This window comes from Pleurodeles waltl, chromosome 5 (genome assembly GCF_031143425.1).
Source record: "Pleurodeles waltl isolate 20211129_DDA chromosome 5, aPleWal1.hap1.20221129, whole genome shotgun sequence".
In the NCBI taxonomy this organism is placed as follows: domain Eukaryota; kingdom Metazoa; phylum Chordata; class Amphibia; order Caudata; family Salamandridae; genus Pleurodeles; species Pleurodeles waltl.
Genome location: NC_090444.1, coordinates 1811240336 through 1811256917, shown reverse-complemented (window position 1 = coordinate 1811256917; position 16582 = coordinate 1811240336). Strand labels below are relative to the sequence as shown.

The 16582-nt window shown below is 48.7% G+C and overlaps 1 protein-coding gene across 2 annotated transcripts in view; it reads right to left on the bottom strand.

Moving 5' to 3' along the window:
• LOC138296833 (beta-1,3-galactosyltransferase 2-like) overlaps window positions 1-16582 on the bottom strand; it is a 162542-nt gene that overhangs the window by 4184 nt on the left and 141776 nt on the right. For both annotated transcript variants that reach the window (XM_069236299.1, XM_069236300.1), the window contains exon 2: window positions 6415-6528. The gene's annotated coding sequence lies outside the window, so the exon portion shown is untranslated. The remainder of the gene's footprint in view (window positions 1-6414; window positions 6529-16582) is intronic.

Below are 16582 nucleotides of genomic sequence, written 5' to 3'. Positions count from 1 at the left end.
GCTTTTTCTTTTGATAAAGTAAAAGTACATTTATTTTTCACACACTCTACTCAATACTATACAACAATCTACAAATATATACAAAGTGATGGAATCACTCTGGGAAAATATTGTGTAATCTCTCATGTCTCCTCAGGGGAGAATATAATCCAACAATCCACATGGCAAAAAAAAAACGGTGTCCTCCTTGCAACATTTGAACATGTGACAGTATTGAACATTTGACAGTAAGGTGAAATGAATACACCTACAATTGCAATTAAATACTTCCATCTTGCCAAGAGGTGGCTGTCACTGTCATTATTCAAACTAGCATAATCAGGGAACATATAGGACCATATTCAAGCAATACAACCATTAGATTTACTTTTAGATTACTTTTGGATTACTTCTAATTGACCATAGAATAACAGTTCAATATATTGGGTAATACCAGCCTACACCTCTAGTAGGTACCATCACACAAGCTGCAACAAAAGTTCACATAAGCTTGTGCTCCAAACACAGGTCAAACCCTGGGGGTGTTATTCATTTGTCCCACCCTACCTAGGGTGGGGACACAAAACAATGTTGGGGGGAGGCTGCGCTGCTCCTGCAACTCCCCCTGTCTCTGGGCATGTACTTGGTGGTGGCCCCATCTCCCTGGGACCACCGCACGCTGGCTTATGTGTCCAAACTGCAGCCCCTGCCCCACAAAGCATGCTGGGGCACCCGCATAGGAGATGAACGGCTCTCCCCCTGTGCTGGGGAGAGCAGCTGTGCAGGCAGAGCTGACATTCCTCCAGCGGGGTGCCCGGTCCCACCCAGACACCCCCTCACCAGGCAAGTGCTCCCTCGTTGGAGGGCGGCCCAGGGAGCTCACCCCTGGCTGCCCCCGCCGGCTCCCCGCACGCCCAGCACCTCCGGGTGCTGCCGCGGGAGCCGGCCTGCTCTGTGTGGTCTGCCCGCGCAGACGCGGGAAGGCTCGCGGCCGGATGGGCCGCTTGGGGGAGTGCAGCGGCACTCCCCCCTTCCTCCCGGCAGCTTGGCGGCCCTGGGATGGGGTCCGGGGCCCCTCCTCATCTCGGCAGGGAGGGCGATGGCGCTCCCCGAGGTCCACATCTTCTCGGGCCCCGGGATGGGGTCCGGGGCCCCGCCGGGCATTCTTCACAGGGGGCACGATGGCGCCCCGACTTGTCTTCTGCTGGGGGCCCCAGGATGGGCCTGCCTTCACGGGAAGCGCAACGGCACTCCCCGGCTTCTGCTTCGCCGCCGGCTCCGTCCCAGCCGGCGGCCATCTGGTGGGGGTGCGCGACGGCGCCCCCCCCTCTCCTCGGTCTTCACAGGGCCCCAGGATGGGGTCCGGGGCCCCAACCTCGCATCTTCGCGGGGAGCGTGACGGCGCTCCCCGGCTTTGCTTTGCCGCAGGGGGCCCCGGGATGGGGTCCGCGGTCCCTTCCCACCACGGCAGGGGGGTGCGCAACAGCACCCCCCCCATCTGATCAAAATAGGCCAGGCTTCACTGGCCCCGGGATGGGGTCTGGGCCCCTTCCTCTTCTGAGAGGGGGAGTGCGACGGCACTCCCCTTGCTCCTCTTCCTCCCGGAGCAGCCCCGGGCCCTGGCCCACCCCGGGGTCACAGTCTTGAGCAGCGGCGGAGCCCCACGCGCTTCGTAGCCACTTTTCCAAAGGTCGCCATCTTTTTCCCTGTGATATCTCGGGCCCCCAAGGGCCGATTTTCATCATTCTTGTGTCGTTTCGCTCCTGGTGACAAGCCCTTGCCACCAGGAGCACTCTCCTTAGGCCTCCTGGCTTCGAAGGGTCCCAGATCCTAGGGAGCCAGTCCCACTGACTCCCTGCGCCAGATTTTCCTCTGGGTTCCCTCTTTTCCTTCTGGGCTGCGTGGTCTCCTTGCACTAGCCCAATCCTTCCCCCAACTAGTCCTTTGGGGGGGATAAGGGGGCAAGCTTGCCTGGCCCTGGCATTCGCCTCTTTGGCCTGGAATCCTTCAGGGGCAGAGTCCCTGCCCCAAGGGCAGTCAGGAGGTTCTTCCTTCCAGTTATCCATGACGCCCGTCTGCAGTCCCGGTGTCCAGCAGTGAAGCACAGCCAAGAGAGAGAGCTCTCCCCTGTGCAGGACCTTTTAAGTCGGGGCGGAAGTGTCCAGCAGGTCTGCACCTCTGGCCTATCCAGATGTGCCACATCACTTCCTTGCCCCCGTCCCCTCCTTCTTGCACAGTCTTCTGGAATAGCTCAAAATGGCATCCTCCAGGAGTTAGTTGCCACATGTGCTCTGAAAGTCTCAGCCCCTCCTCACTGACATTCCTCGCAGGGCCTCTCCAGCTATGCTCCTGGCATGGAATGACAGCTGGATGATTGATGCAAGGCCCTGCTCAAGCAACTGGACAGAGCAGTAATTGGCCCTAATACTGAGCTGAGTCAGAGAAAGATGACATCCATGGATGACCCATAAGTTGTACAACTATGCTCTTGTAACCTACTGCATCATTCTTTTCTTACAGGTTACAGTGTACTTTGGTGTGACTCTGGTCTCGGTGGACCCCAGAGAACTGGAGTTGCACCCTACGCCCTCCTTTCCCATTGACATTTAATGGTGTATCCCTACAATGCAAATACCTTAAGCACACTGACATTGAACTGAGTGTCCCTACAGTGAAAAGACAGTAAGCACACTGACTCTCCCTCACATGTGTACACCCCTCTCATGAGACCTACTCCAGGTCACCACCCACTCTGCATAGTTCCTACTGCACCAGGATTACCTAAGCGCAGTTCTTGGGCTGCGCACACCAGGAATCCTCCTCCCACAGCCCTCACACGAGTGCACATCCAGGCGCACCCATGATCACATGTAACCTGCCCTGCCCTAGCTGCGCCACAGCAGACTTTCCTTAGCACGGCGGCACCGGCGGTAAACACGCACAGTCCATATTACCATGTGTTTACTGTGCGTGAGTCACCTCATAGGAGGCTTCCTCACAGTAAAAAGTCAAAAACCAGGTGGTCAAAAATCGAAAAATCAGGGCAGACCTGATGGTCAGAACCGTCCTCTAACAGCATGCTATCCAGAAGACCAACATACACCAGTGAGCCAGGAGGCAATGCCAGTCCAGAGAGTGGGTATGCTGTCCCCAGGACCAGAATACACCAGTGAGCCAGGACGCAATGCCAGTCCAGAGAGCAAGCATGCTGTTCCAGAGTACCTGTATACACCAGTGAGCCAGGAGGAAATGCCAGTCCAGAAAGCGGGCATGCTGTCCCAGAGGACCAGCATACAACAGTGAGCCAGGACGCAATGCCAGTTCATTGAGTAGACATGCTGTCCAGAAGACCAACATACACCAGTGAGCCAGGAGGCAATGTCAGTCCAGTGAGTAGGCATGCTGTTCAGAAGACCAACATGCACCAGTGAGCCAGGAGGCAATGCCAGTCCAGAGAGCGGGCATGCTGTTCCAAAGTACCAGTATACACCAGTGAGCCAGGAGGCAATGCCAGTCCAGAGAGCAGGCATGCTGTCCAAGAGGACCAGTATACAACGGTGAGCCAGGAGGCAATGCCAGTTCATTGAGTAGGCATGCTGTTCAGAAGACTGCAAGGTGCGGGTGAAGAAGACATTGGTAGTTCATAGAAAGTAAAGTTGGCGATAGTCCTAGCAAGGGAATGGAGATATGAGGGCCCAGGGAATGAGGAAAGGATAGGAGAAGAGAAGTTGGTCAACGCAGAGGGGTGACATGCAGGGTTAATTTAGCAAAGCCATGTTTTGTTGACCAATTTCTTTAAAGGGGTAATGAAATGTATGTCAGCCACACAGCTCGGTGAGTTCACCACTCACTGCATACAGTTACAGGGATCTGCAGGTCACAACCTTTAATCCTGGCAAGGCTAAACCATGGAAGAAATGCTGTTTGAAGCATTATAACAAAAGCCATTTATATTTATCAAAAATGTACCTTCAAAATATTTCAATATCGGGCAACAGCTGGGCATGTTGGAAATTTTCTCTAAGAATAGTTTTTGTGCCGGAAGGTGTCCCATGGCATGACACAAAGATGCCTGTGTTGGTGCTAGGCAGCTCTGCGTGTGCCAGTGCAAGGAGAGGACAGATACGTGCCATAAAATGGTAAGTATGGCGCATCCCACCCACTCCTTTTCACGCAGTGCAGCTTGTTGTCTTGCTGTAATCTATTATGTGAAAAAATTATAAATATGGGCCCTAGTGTGAAAATGATTTGAATAATTGAATTATTTTAAACCAAGTCAAGTTCAAAAAAGTGCTGAGGCTCGGAATGTGTAGATAAAGTTTGGCAATGCCAGTTGGTCTCCCTTAACTTTATATACAAGAGAAGAACTGGCATCGCCAGTGCATGCTTTTAATACTCTTTATTGCCTGGAAAGAGTAGACCGATGCTATAGCATCTATAACGGTGCTGTAGTTTTTCTTTTTAGGGCCACTAGGTGGCACTGAAATGCAGCAAAATGATTGCGTTTAAAGGTGGTTTTGATTTCTTAGATGCAATGCTGGGTTTGGTGCAGGATGAAATTACAAATCTACTGACAGCAAAATGTGTCCTACATCCAAAAAGAACATTTGTGCCGCAGAGATATTTGCTATTGCTTGTTACATGATAAGATTAAGTTGGTGGGCATAACAGTGCACATAATGGGCCTTAGTGTACACACCTCTAATTTTTTTTGTACTCCACCAAAGATTCCACTCATTACTGAAGCACCACTGCCCTAGGCAATACGTTTTTTTGTGGGTGCTCTGGAAAAATCACATTCATTTCACACAGTATAGCTTTAGGATTCGTTTCTGCGCTAGAGTCTCTTGCATGTGTGAAACCGTAGAATCTCTCAACCACTTTACTGTCATTATCATATAACAAAATATTAATACGGACTGTGTTTGGTGGCCACATCAGTGGTGTCATCAGCCTGAATAACCACAAAGTCTGTGGTTTTCAACTGTTGCTCAATACAGCTTCAAATAATGTCTACCATGCACTCAAGAAGTTCAATATGTATGGTTTTAGAAGTGCCCTTAAAGACTGAAGGACTTGCTAAATGTGCTTCCATTGCACTGTTTACGCTTGCTGTTAAATCCACAAGGCCTCTGAATATACCAGGATATGAGGAACTTTCAGATTCATCATACCCTTATAATGCCAGTTCAAAAGCACCACAGAAAGGAATAGAAACAATTATTTTTTAAAGTATGTGCCTATTCCTAACGACTGCTTCATTGTGTTTCTTTAATGCTTTTCAGTATGCATTGCTTATGTGGGTTTCAATCTTGTACCTCCAAACATTGCCAGTCTTGTCAGGTTTTCCATATAGATTCTCAAGTGTGCATGCTTCTTTATTTTATCCGACAAATGTTTCAAGTCTGTTACTCCTTTTTTGTCTAAGGAATGTCACCACCAAATAGCAAGCAGTGGAAGCGGAACAGAGAATTCGTTGAAGTACTCACTTTTGTGTACAAGGTGTTTGTGAATGTAAGTTTGTACATTTTGCCTCTGCCTTGGGCACTTTGTTGTAGTTCTAGATCTGGCCAGCCAGGTCCTATTCTTTTTACAATTAGTTTATGTTCAAGGCTCAGTCTAAGGAATGGCTTTGCAAGTAGCTGCTGTACTGTACTCACGGTGTCCTACCAATATTAAAGCCACATGTCAATAATTAAAGTATATTGTGTAAGGTTTGGTGCAAAAACATGTTTGGTGAAAAAATGGTGCAGTGAAAACTTGTAAATTTAATTGCACCATTTTTTGGGCCTCCTTATATTGGAACACCCACTTGCATACATTATGCCTGATGCAGGCATAATGTGGCGCAAGGGGTTCCAAACTGGTGCAATGCTTGCATTGGGCCACTTTGTAAATATGGAGCTACGAAAAAGCATCCTTAATGCCACATTAACGTAAAATAAATGACGCTAATGTGGCAAAAGGAAGCGCAAGAGGCTTCTACATATGTTACGTAGCCTTTGAGCCAGCTGCTTGGTGGCCATACTGGTTGTTGTTGAAGGCCCTGAACCAGGGATATATCTCAAGTGATGGGTGAGTGCCTATAACAAGGCAAGGGAGAGGGCCTTTAATAACTGGTATAGCCTGAGGCAGCGGCGGTACACAGCTACTTTTACATTCCACTGACGGTAGAATGTTCTAAATGAAAAAGGGAGAAACAGAAAGACAAACATTGGGATGTTGGAGCGGAAGACTTACACCAGCCATTATTATCCCTGAGCCAATTCATTGCCTTCAATTGAGCTCTCAATACCCCAATCTTTAGTATTAATTGCACAGTTCCATGCCTTAAATTGGTTCTGATGTGACCCCACCACCCACTGTGTTGACCACTGCACATACATAGCCCTTAACTACCATGCAAAAATATATAGCATCAGTTAGTTTCCTTACCTTAAACGCTGGAGTTGTGTTGTGGTGGTGCAACAGCAGCAAAGAAGGTTGGGTTCAATACCCTCCTCTTGTTCTTTGGCCACAAATTAAAAGTTCATCAGGCTTTAGCAGATGCTGAAAAGAAAAAAATATCTTATTATTAGTAATTTCTCAAGGATGCTGCTGTAGCATTGCACACTGTCATTAACATTTAGCCCATTTCCGTAGCAATTGCCCCTACATTTGTACAGAAAACTGTGCAATAATTTCTACTGATAAAATTATAAAACATACAAACGTGTGGAAATTGGGCTTCAGTCAGACTTGATAATTACCAAAATGTGCTTCATTTGTTCTTCCCTAACTGCTCGTATATTTTGACGTCTTTGTACAGTTTGTTAGCAGGTATTTACACTTTGAGTTAAAAATGTGTTTGCGTCCTACAACCTCTCTCTTTTTCTTGTGTATTTTTAACTTTTATTCAATAAAATTCCAAAACTAATCCCTTGTCTCAGTGGATTAGCTTAGCATCTAGAATTAAAAAGCGGAAAGTTACAAAGAGCTGACATTATATGTTTTCTTCTTAAATGAACCAAAAAATGGAGGGTTACATCATGCAAGCTCATTTGTGGAAGTTGTGCTCACATGTGCAGGTAAATTTATCATTTGGCTGCACCATCTTCAACGTTAATCAGCTGCCACTGTAGTTCTATTCTTCAGCATGGGTGTCCAGGTAAATCAAGGCGAGCTGAAACATCACTGATATTCAGTTTAGCCACATAGGATGAATCATGCAATTAGGGCCATATGTACGAACACTTTTTCCCATAGACACAGAATGGGGAAAAACCTTTGCTACATCTGGCCCTTAATCTTAATGGAACTCATTTATTTTGTCAATGTTTGTCCTAAAAATCTGGCACTCCTAGAAGTTCACCACATATGATAACGAAACCGTATGTGGAATAGTGTGCGACAGAAAAGTAAAGTAGATCTGAAAGTACTGGTTAGTAAATAACCTGTATATATCACACAGAATATGAGCAATCCAATCTAGGTGTAGGAGTTGACCAGCATCGAAGTAGCCATTAAAGTGCATTGACCAGGAGGCCTGGACCACTGATCCGAGGCACACATGTAGTAGCAGATGATTGGATAACCTATGGGGTAACAATAAATTAGTCCAAACAGTTTGATTAGCTGCCTTTGTGTATGTAGGAAAGTACCCTCTTTTTGGCATGGTTCCCCCCACTTTTGCCTGCTGTCAATGTGTTTTTGAATACGTTCACTGTGATACTGCTACCCAGGACCCCAGTGACTGTGCACTCTCCCTCTACATTTGGTTGCTTAGGACTGAGCACCCTCCACAATTGGCATACTGGTACGCCCATATAAGTCCCTAGTATATGGTACTTAGGTACTCAGGGCATTGGGGCACCAGGGGTTCCCTATGGGCTGCAGCACATATTGTGCTACCCACGGGAGCCCATGCAAAATGTGTCTGCATTCCTGCCATTGCAACCTGAGTGAAAAGTTGAATGCACCCTTTCACTACAGGTCACTGCACCAGGTCACTGTAAGTCACCCCTATGGCAGGCCCTTCTTGCCCAGCGGGCTGGGTGTAGGTACCCATATGTGAGGGCACCCCTGCATGAGCAGAGGTGCCCCTACAAACTCCAGCTCCAATTTCCTGGGCTTCATAAGTGCGGGGAAGCCATTTTAACTGTGTACCTGACACAGGTCAAACCTGTGCCCATCTATATAATGGTAACTCCAAACCTGGGCATGTTTGGTATCAAACATGCCGGAATCATATTCCAATACCGTTGCCATTATTGGTTGTATGATTCCATGCACTCCTTAGAGGATCCCCATCATTGCTTTACTAGTCTTCTGGGGTTTTCCGGGCAGCCTATGCTGCTGCCACTCGACAGACAGGTTTCTGCCCTCCTGCTGCTTAGCCAGCTCAAGCAGAGGAAGGCAGAATAAAGGATGCCCTTTGGGAGAGTGAGGCAACACCGTCTCCCTTTGGAAATAGGTGTTACATGGTATGGGAGAGGTAGCCACATTTGGTGCCCTCCATGCATAAACCAGTTTGCATCACTCCAGGGACCCCCAGTCCCTGCACTGGTGCGAAACTGGAAAATGGAAAGAGGAGTAACCAGTCCCCTGTCCATCACCATCCTAGGGATGGTGCCCAGAGCTCCTACAGGTTGCCAGGTGGCTCTGCCATCTTGAATCCAAGGTGGGCAGAGGCCCATGGGAGCATCTGAGTGGCCAGGTCTGGCAGGTGATGTCACAGCCCCCTCCCAATAGGTGGTCATCCTGCTAGGTGGCCAATCCCCCTTCCTGTGCTATTTAGAGTCTCCCTCCAGGGTGGATCTTCCGATTCGACATGCAAGATACCAGCAGGACTCCTCTTCATTGTTTACTTCATCCTCTGACCACCGGAACTTGACCCTCCAGAAACTGACAATCTGCAACTCCAGCAAGGACTCCACTTTGCAACATTGTTTCTCCGGCTCTTTCCAGCAACTGCAACATTTCCGTGGCTGTTCATCCTCTGTGGGTAACAAGTATTCAGCCTGCACAAGAAGCAAGAAAGAATCTCCCTTGGAGTGAAGGAGTCACTCCCCTGCATCTGCAAGCACCAACTGCAACAACGACCGGCTGCGTGGATCCTCTCTCCTCTGGACCTGCGTGGATCCTGCATCACAGGTGGTGGTCTGGAGTGGTCCCCTTGGTCCTCTCTACTAACTGTCCAACTTGGGAGACGGTAAGCCCTTGCCTCTCCTTGCAGGACAGTACCCCTGTGCACCCCAACTCTTGCGGCTACCAAGACTTGTTTGTTCATCCTCCAAGGGATCTTCACACTCCGTGTAGCCCCAGCCTCCAGCACTGTTCCCTGCAAAGCAACGTCTCCTGCCTGCTGCTCCAATGATGTGGGACTCCTCTCCAGGTGTGCTGACTGGGCTTCACCATGACTCATGTGCCTGCTGCCTGTGAGAAGCTTGTGGGGGCTGCATCCTCATCTTCCGACTCTCCTCACTGCTGAGGGTCACCCGGGACTCCTCTGCTTGGGCTAAGTCTCCTTGGTTCCCGGCAGCTCTACAACTCTTTATCTGTAACTTTTGGTTTTGCCAAGGATTGTTAGTGGTTTTCCAACACCACTGACTAACTACAACTCTTCTTCCATTGTAGGACATCGCCTGAATCACTTTTGGAACTCTTCACCCGCTCCGGTGCTGCACAGCTGACTCTTTGTCTCCATCGTAGACCTGGTCCTGCATCTCAAGAGGGATGGGTAGTGGCTCCTGCCACAACCGGACACTCCAACTTGAAGTGAACTTGGTCCCTTTCTTTTGGAGGTCCTCTTCTGTCAGGATCCACCTTTGGGTTCTTCCAGTCTTGCTTGGGTCTTGCACAGTCCTTTCCCAAAGCTTACCTGTGGGTTTGGATAAAAACAGGTGCTTACCTCTTCTCTCCTGGTCGCTGGGGGGTACCCTAGTACTTACCTTTTGGGGTTCCTAGTTCCTCTAGCTCCCCTCTACAGATTCCTTTTCCTTGGGTGGGGGACTGCCTTTCACATTCCACTTAGTATATGGTTTCTCCCCCCACCCTACCCCCCCGCCCCCATCCCGGGCCATCACTAATTTCTATTGTTTTACTGTTTGCTATTGCTTTCTATCCTAATCACTGATATCTAATTTGTATATATTAGTGTGTTTACTCACCTCCTATTGGAGTATTGTCTATGTAGTATTTTAGTATTTGTGTTACCATAATAAACTACCTTTATTTTTGTAACACTGTGTGGTTCTTTCATGTGTGTAAATTCTGTGTGACTGTAATGGTATTGCATAAGCTTTGCATTTCTCCAAGTCTTGGCTCCTTATCCACAGCTAGCCCTAGAGAGCCCTGGCTTCCTAGACACTGCCTACACCTCACTAGTAGGGGATACCTGGACCTGGTATAAGGTGATAACACCATAGGTACTCACCACACACTTGGGGTACAGCGGTGGGATAAGGCACTTGCAATTGCCTTACAACTCTGTCACTGGTTACTTTCTGCAGGAAAGACCATTACTAGCTGCTAGTTACACATTACACTTAGTTGTTAGGATTCTAGACTCCTAAGTGTGGGTAAGCTAGGGGTCTAGCATAGCCCTTGCTCCAAACTTTCTGGGTGCCTAGTTGTTAGAGTTGTTAGGCACACTTACATCACTCTAGCAAGAAAATGTCTTCAGTAGAGCACAACTCTCATGCCCCAGACTCCCAATTTGAGAGTCTTACCTTACAAGAACTTAGAGAGATGTGTGGCAGTAGAAAATTGAAGTCAGGGAGAAATCCCAATAAAAGTCTACTTCTTTGCTTACTCCTCCAGGCTGACCAGGACAATACTGGCAGCCAGGAGGAGGAAGAAGTAGAAGCTGACCTTCCAGTCCTAGACAGGGTAGACTTAGGCTACACTCGGGAGGGTCAGGAGGAACCTGGGGAACACCACAGCCCTGTCAGGAGCACTGCAAGTAGTGAGAAGGAGGTTTATTCCAGTAGGGCCACCTTTACTCCTAGAGGGTTGTTACAGAGGGTTCCCAGGAGGTGGGATAGATCCTCCTCTGTCCATTCCCATGTCTCCTCAGTCTCTGAGGGGACCCACTGCTGCACCTCAGGGGAAGATTCCTTAGACAGGGAGCTTAGGCAACTGAGGTTGGAGGAGGCCAAGCTGAGGCTGCAGCAGCAACAGCTGGCCCTAGATATGGAGGCCTTGGCAGTGGAGAGGGAAAGACAGGGTTTGGGGTTAGCACCCCATGATGGCAGCAATTTGAGCTTCAGGGACACTAGAATCAGGGAGGACTTGTATGATTGTAGGAACCTGAGCAAGATATTCCCACCTCACAAGGTGGGAGATGACATCTACAAATGGTTCAGTGCTTTGGAGAGGGCCTGTAAAGTTCAGAAGGTCCCCCAAAGGCAGTGGGCAGCACTCGTGTGGCTCTCCTCTGACAAAGGCAGAGACAAACTCCTCACTGTCAGAGAGGGAGATGCAGACAATTATACAGCTTTGAAAAGTGCACTATTAGATGGATTTGGTTTGACCACTGAACAATACAGGACCCACGTTCAGGGAAGCCAAAAAGGAGTCCTCCCAAGATTTGGTAGATTTTGTGGACTGTTCTGTGGAAGCTCTGAGCTCTGGAAGGTTGGTTGCATGGGAGCCAAGTAGGTAACTACCAGGGCTCATACAATCTAATTCCGAGACAGCACATTTTGAATAACTGTATATCTGATCAGATGCATCAGTACCTGGTGGACTCTGATCTGACCTCTCCCCAAGAATTGGGAAAGAAGGCAGACAAATGGGTGCGCACCAGGGTGAGTAGGAAATCTCACACGGGGGTGACCACAAAAACAAGGAAGCAGGTAAGTCTCAGGACAAGGGTGGGGACAAAGATAAAAACAACGAGTCTTCATCAGGCCCACAAAACTCCTCTGAGGGTGGGAATAAATCCTCTTCCTCTTCTTCCATCTAAAAAACGTTTTGGTGCTACATGTATAAAAACAAAGGCCACAGGGCAGGAGGCAGCTCCTGTCCTAAGAAAGGCACCAAGCCCCCCACCACTACTAACCCAACTTCCACTCCAAGTGTCCATAGCAATAGCAGTAGTGGTGGGACTACTAACAAGTAAATAGTCCAACAGTGTAGTTGGGCTCACCTTAGGGACTGTAGTGGGATATGGGCTAGTTAGAGAGACCACCAAGGCTGTGTTGGTCTCTGATTGGGGCATTGAATGTGCCATCCTTGCTGCCTATTCCCTTAATATCGGTAAGTACAGGCAGCATCCCCTAATCAATGGCGTTGAGGCTGAGGTCTACAGGGACACAGCTGCCAGTGCCATTATGGTGACTGAAAAACTGGTGTCTCCTGAGCAACACCTATTTGATCACAAGTACCAAGTGACTGATGCTCATAATAACACTTTGTGCCACCCCATGGCAGTTTTTGATTTCAGCTGGGGGAGTTACTGGCCCTAAAATGTTGCAGTGTTCTCTGATCTACCTGTAGAAAGTCTGCTAGGTAACGACTTGGGGACTTCAGCTTGGGCTGATGTGGATTTGGAGGCCCATACAGCAATGCTGGGCATTCCTGGGCATATCTTTGGCCTCACTAGAGCACAGGCCAAGAAACAAAAAGAACAAGGAATGCTGAAGCCTGGAACAATGGCCCAAGAGATTCCTAAACCAAAGAGCAGAAAGGGTAAAAAGGTACCTCGTGATCAAGCCTCCAGTGAGGATTCAACTCCTGACGTGGAAGAATCCACTCCTTGGGTGAAACCTACACCAGAGGAGCTGCAAGCTGACACAGCTGAGCTCTTGGGTGCAGGGGGGCCACCAGGGAGGAACTCAGTAAGGAAAAGCAAACATGTCCCACACTGGAGGGCTTAAGGCAGCAAGCTGCAGCACAAGACGCAGGGGATATCAGTGGCACCCATAAGGTGTACTGAGATAACAGCCTCCTATACTCAGAAGCAAGGGACCCTAAACCTGGTGCCACCAGGGGACTGGTAATCCCTCTGAAGTTTAGGGAGTTCCTATTAATTCTAGCTCATGATATTCCCCTTGCAGGCCACTTGAGGCAAAGCAAGACCTGGGACAGACTTGTCCTTCACTTATACTGGCCCCATACGTCAGAAGACACCAAAAAGTTTTGTCGCTCCTGTGTCACTTGTCAAGCCAGTGGCAAGACAGGTAGCACTCCAAAGGCCCTTTTAATTACACTACCAGTGGTTGGGATGCCCTTTGAGAGGGTTGTTGTGGGTAGTGTTGGCCCCCTGGATCCTCCAATAGCCTCTGGTAATAGATTCATACTGGTGGTAGTGGACCATGCCACCAGATACCCAAGTGCCATTCCTCTTAGGACCACTACTGCTCCTGCAGTGGACAAAGCCCTCCTTTGAATTTTCTCCAGGGTGGGTTTTCCTAAAGAGGTGGTATCAGACAGGGGTGCAAACTTCATGTCTGCTTACCTTTAAGCCATGTGGAAGGAGTGTGGTGTTACGTACAAGTTCACCACCCCTTAACACCCTCAAACAAATGGCTTAGTTGAGAGCTTTAATAAAACTCTCAACGACATGATAATGGGACTTTTACAAAAGCTCAGAAGGAGATGGGATGTCCTGTTACCTTACCTCCTCTTCACATATAGGGAGGCTCCTCAGAAGGGAGTGGGCTACAGCCCCCTTGAACTTCTGTTTAGGCAGCCTGTTATGGGTCCCCTTGCCCTTGTTAGAGAAGCCGGGGAGCAACCTGTCAAGCCTACCAAACGACATTATGGACTAAGCACTTGGCCACAGATCAAGGATGGCTCAGTGCATGAAGAGGGCCACTAAAATCCTTCAGGAGAGCCAGGAGCTGCAGAAACAATGGCATCATCAGAAGGCTGTGGTGACTGTTTACCAGCCAGGACAGAAGGTGTACCCTGGGAGCCTGTGGCTTCTCGGGTACTCAGACAAATGGAGTGGATCATACATTATTGTGGAGAGAAAGGGTGAGGTCACCTACTTGGTTGACCTAGGCACTCCTAGATGCCACAGGGTGCTTCATGTGAACCGCTTAAAGCCCTACTATGACAGGTCTGACATGACCTTGCTCATGGCAACTGATGAGGGACAGGAAGAAGAGAGTGACCCGCTCCCTAACCTCTTCTCCCACAATACAACAGATGGCTCAGTAGATGGGGTTGTACTTGCAGATTGCCTCTCTGAGTCACAAAAAGATGACTGCAGAAACCTCCTGGGGCAGTTTTCTGAACTGTTCTTCCTAACTCCTGGCCAGGCTACATTGTGTTAAAACACTATTGACACAGGTGACAGCCTGCCTGCTAAAACCAACATTTAAAGGCAGCCTGATTGTGTCAGGTAGTGTATCAAATCTGAAGTCCAGAAGATGCTAGACGTAGGAGTCATTGATCCTTCCGACAGCCCCTGGGCTAGTCCTGTACGGCTTGTTTCAAAACCCCATTTTTGTGTAGGCTACAGAGTTCTCAATACTGCTACTAAAACAGATGCTAATCCTATCCCTAGAGCAGATGAGCTCATAGATACACTGGCTTCTGCCAAGTATCTGAGCACCTTTGACCTGACTGCTGGCTACTGGCAGATCAAGTTGTCAAAGGATGCCAAACCCAAAACTGCATTCTTCACTCCTAGAAGGCACTATCACTTTGCTGTGATGCCCTTTGGACTAATGGATGCACCTGCCACATTCCAAAGGCTGGTGAATAAAGTTCTCCAAGACCTGGAAAGCTTCAGTGCAGCTTATCTAGACAATATATCTTTCTTTAGCTCCACCTAGGAGGACCACCTGGTCTACCTTGGAAATGTATTGGATGCCCTGCAGAAAGCAGGCCCCATTATCAAGGCCTCCAAGTGACAGATAGGGCAGGGAAAAGTGGTTTATCTGGGCCACCTAGTTGGTGGAGGCCAAATCCAAACACTACAGGGCAAAATCCAGACCATTCAGGATTGGACTGCCCCTGCCACACAAACCCAAGTCAGAGCCTTCCTATGCCTGACAGGGTATTACAAGAGGTTCATTAATAGCTATGGCTCCATTGTAGCCCCTCTAAATTAACTCACCTCTAAAAGGAGGCCCAAGAACATTTTGTGGACAGCTACCTGCCAAAAAATCTTTTGACAACCTTAAACAGGCCATGTGCTCTGCTCCTATATTAAGAAGTCCTGACTACTCTGTAACTGAAGGGCATTAAGCATGCAGGAGTCGGTCGGCAGGTAGATAAGTGGTATTTATTGGTTATAAATTGAAAGTATGCTCTTGTGGTTAGTGTGTTCTCCTCTTTGTTTCTTCTGGAGTTGGTTTGTTGGTGTAATGCAGGTTCCTGGACCTCACTCTTCTTCTTGTTCCTTCCGTCTCATAGGTTTCTCGGGAAGCGCATGTGGAGAGAAACAGAGTGACATCAGTAGGTGATTTTTAATTCACTCGTTTTGTATTTCCTTTTCTATCTCCTCCTGACTTTCCTTCTTCTTGTTTCATGTTTTTCTTTCCTGCTGTGTTTTCCTTTCTTTTCCTATGTTTTCCTTGGACTGCAGGTTTTTTTCTCTTTTCTTCACCTTTCTGCCAGGGAGTCTCGTCTCAGTCCTTTCCTGCCTTTCCTCTCTCTTATCTCTCTTTTGCTTCTGCGCTATATCTTCTAAGGGTATGCTTTCCCTATTGTTTTACTCGTGACCTTGTCACTTCTCTTGTTACAATCCAGGCTCTTTCCTTACTCGGTGCCTTGTTCCTTCTTTTGTGTAAGTAATACTTTTTCCTTATGCAGTGCCTTGTTACTGTGCAAATTCGTGCTCTTTCCCTTATGCCACCCCACCTCTCCCCGTGATAAGATCGTGCCTCCCATTTCAGTCTTTCTCCCTCCCGTCCTCCAGATCCTCAGGGCAGTTTCCCCACAGACCTGGAATTGCCATGCTTCTCCAGAAGCATGGCGGGATCCAGCATTCCGTCTTCCCGGTCTACCGCGGTGTTGGACCTCCATCAGCCGCTGGGTTGATCACTTCCCGTCAGTTGGGAAGGAACCGCTCTCCCGGAATCCAAATTCTCTCTTCTCGATGGGTCTCCTCCTCCTCCGTCCGTTCGCCTTCTCGTACTTCGTTCCACCAGTCTTCTCTCGTGCCGTCCTCCTCTCTCCCTATCTCTGCCGACGCCAACCCCTTTAACCGTCCTCCTTCCTGCGACGTGTTGAAAGCTGGCCGCTCATTGGTGGTGATGTCGGGCTGTTCCGGTGCAGCCACGGCAGTGTCAGTACAAGTCAGGCTCATGTGCGGGCGAGATATGGCCAGCCCGTCACATACACTCCCGCTAGAGAGCGGCTGTTCGAGACGCTCGGTCGCTGGATATCGGGACAGGAAATCTGCATTAGTCATGTGGGAATCCGGGGAGTGTTGAATCTGAAAGGAGAAAGGCTGTAAGGAAAGGAACCACTGCAGGATACGGGAATGGGTGTCCTTGTGGTGAGCGAGTCAGGTGAGGGGAGCATGATCGGTAACCAGAGTGAAAGGACTGCCGGAGAGATAGTACTGGAGTGATTCTACAGCCCATTTTATCGCCAAGCATTCTTTCTCAATTGTGGGATAGTGTTTTTCCCTCTGTAGGAGCTTCTCTTCCAGGGGATCCTC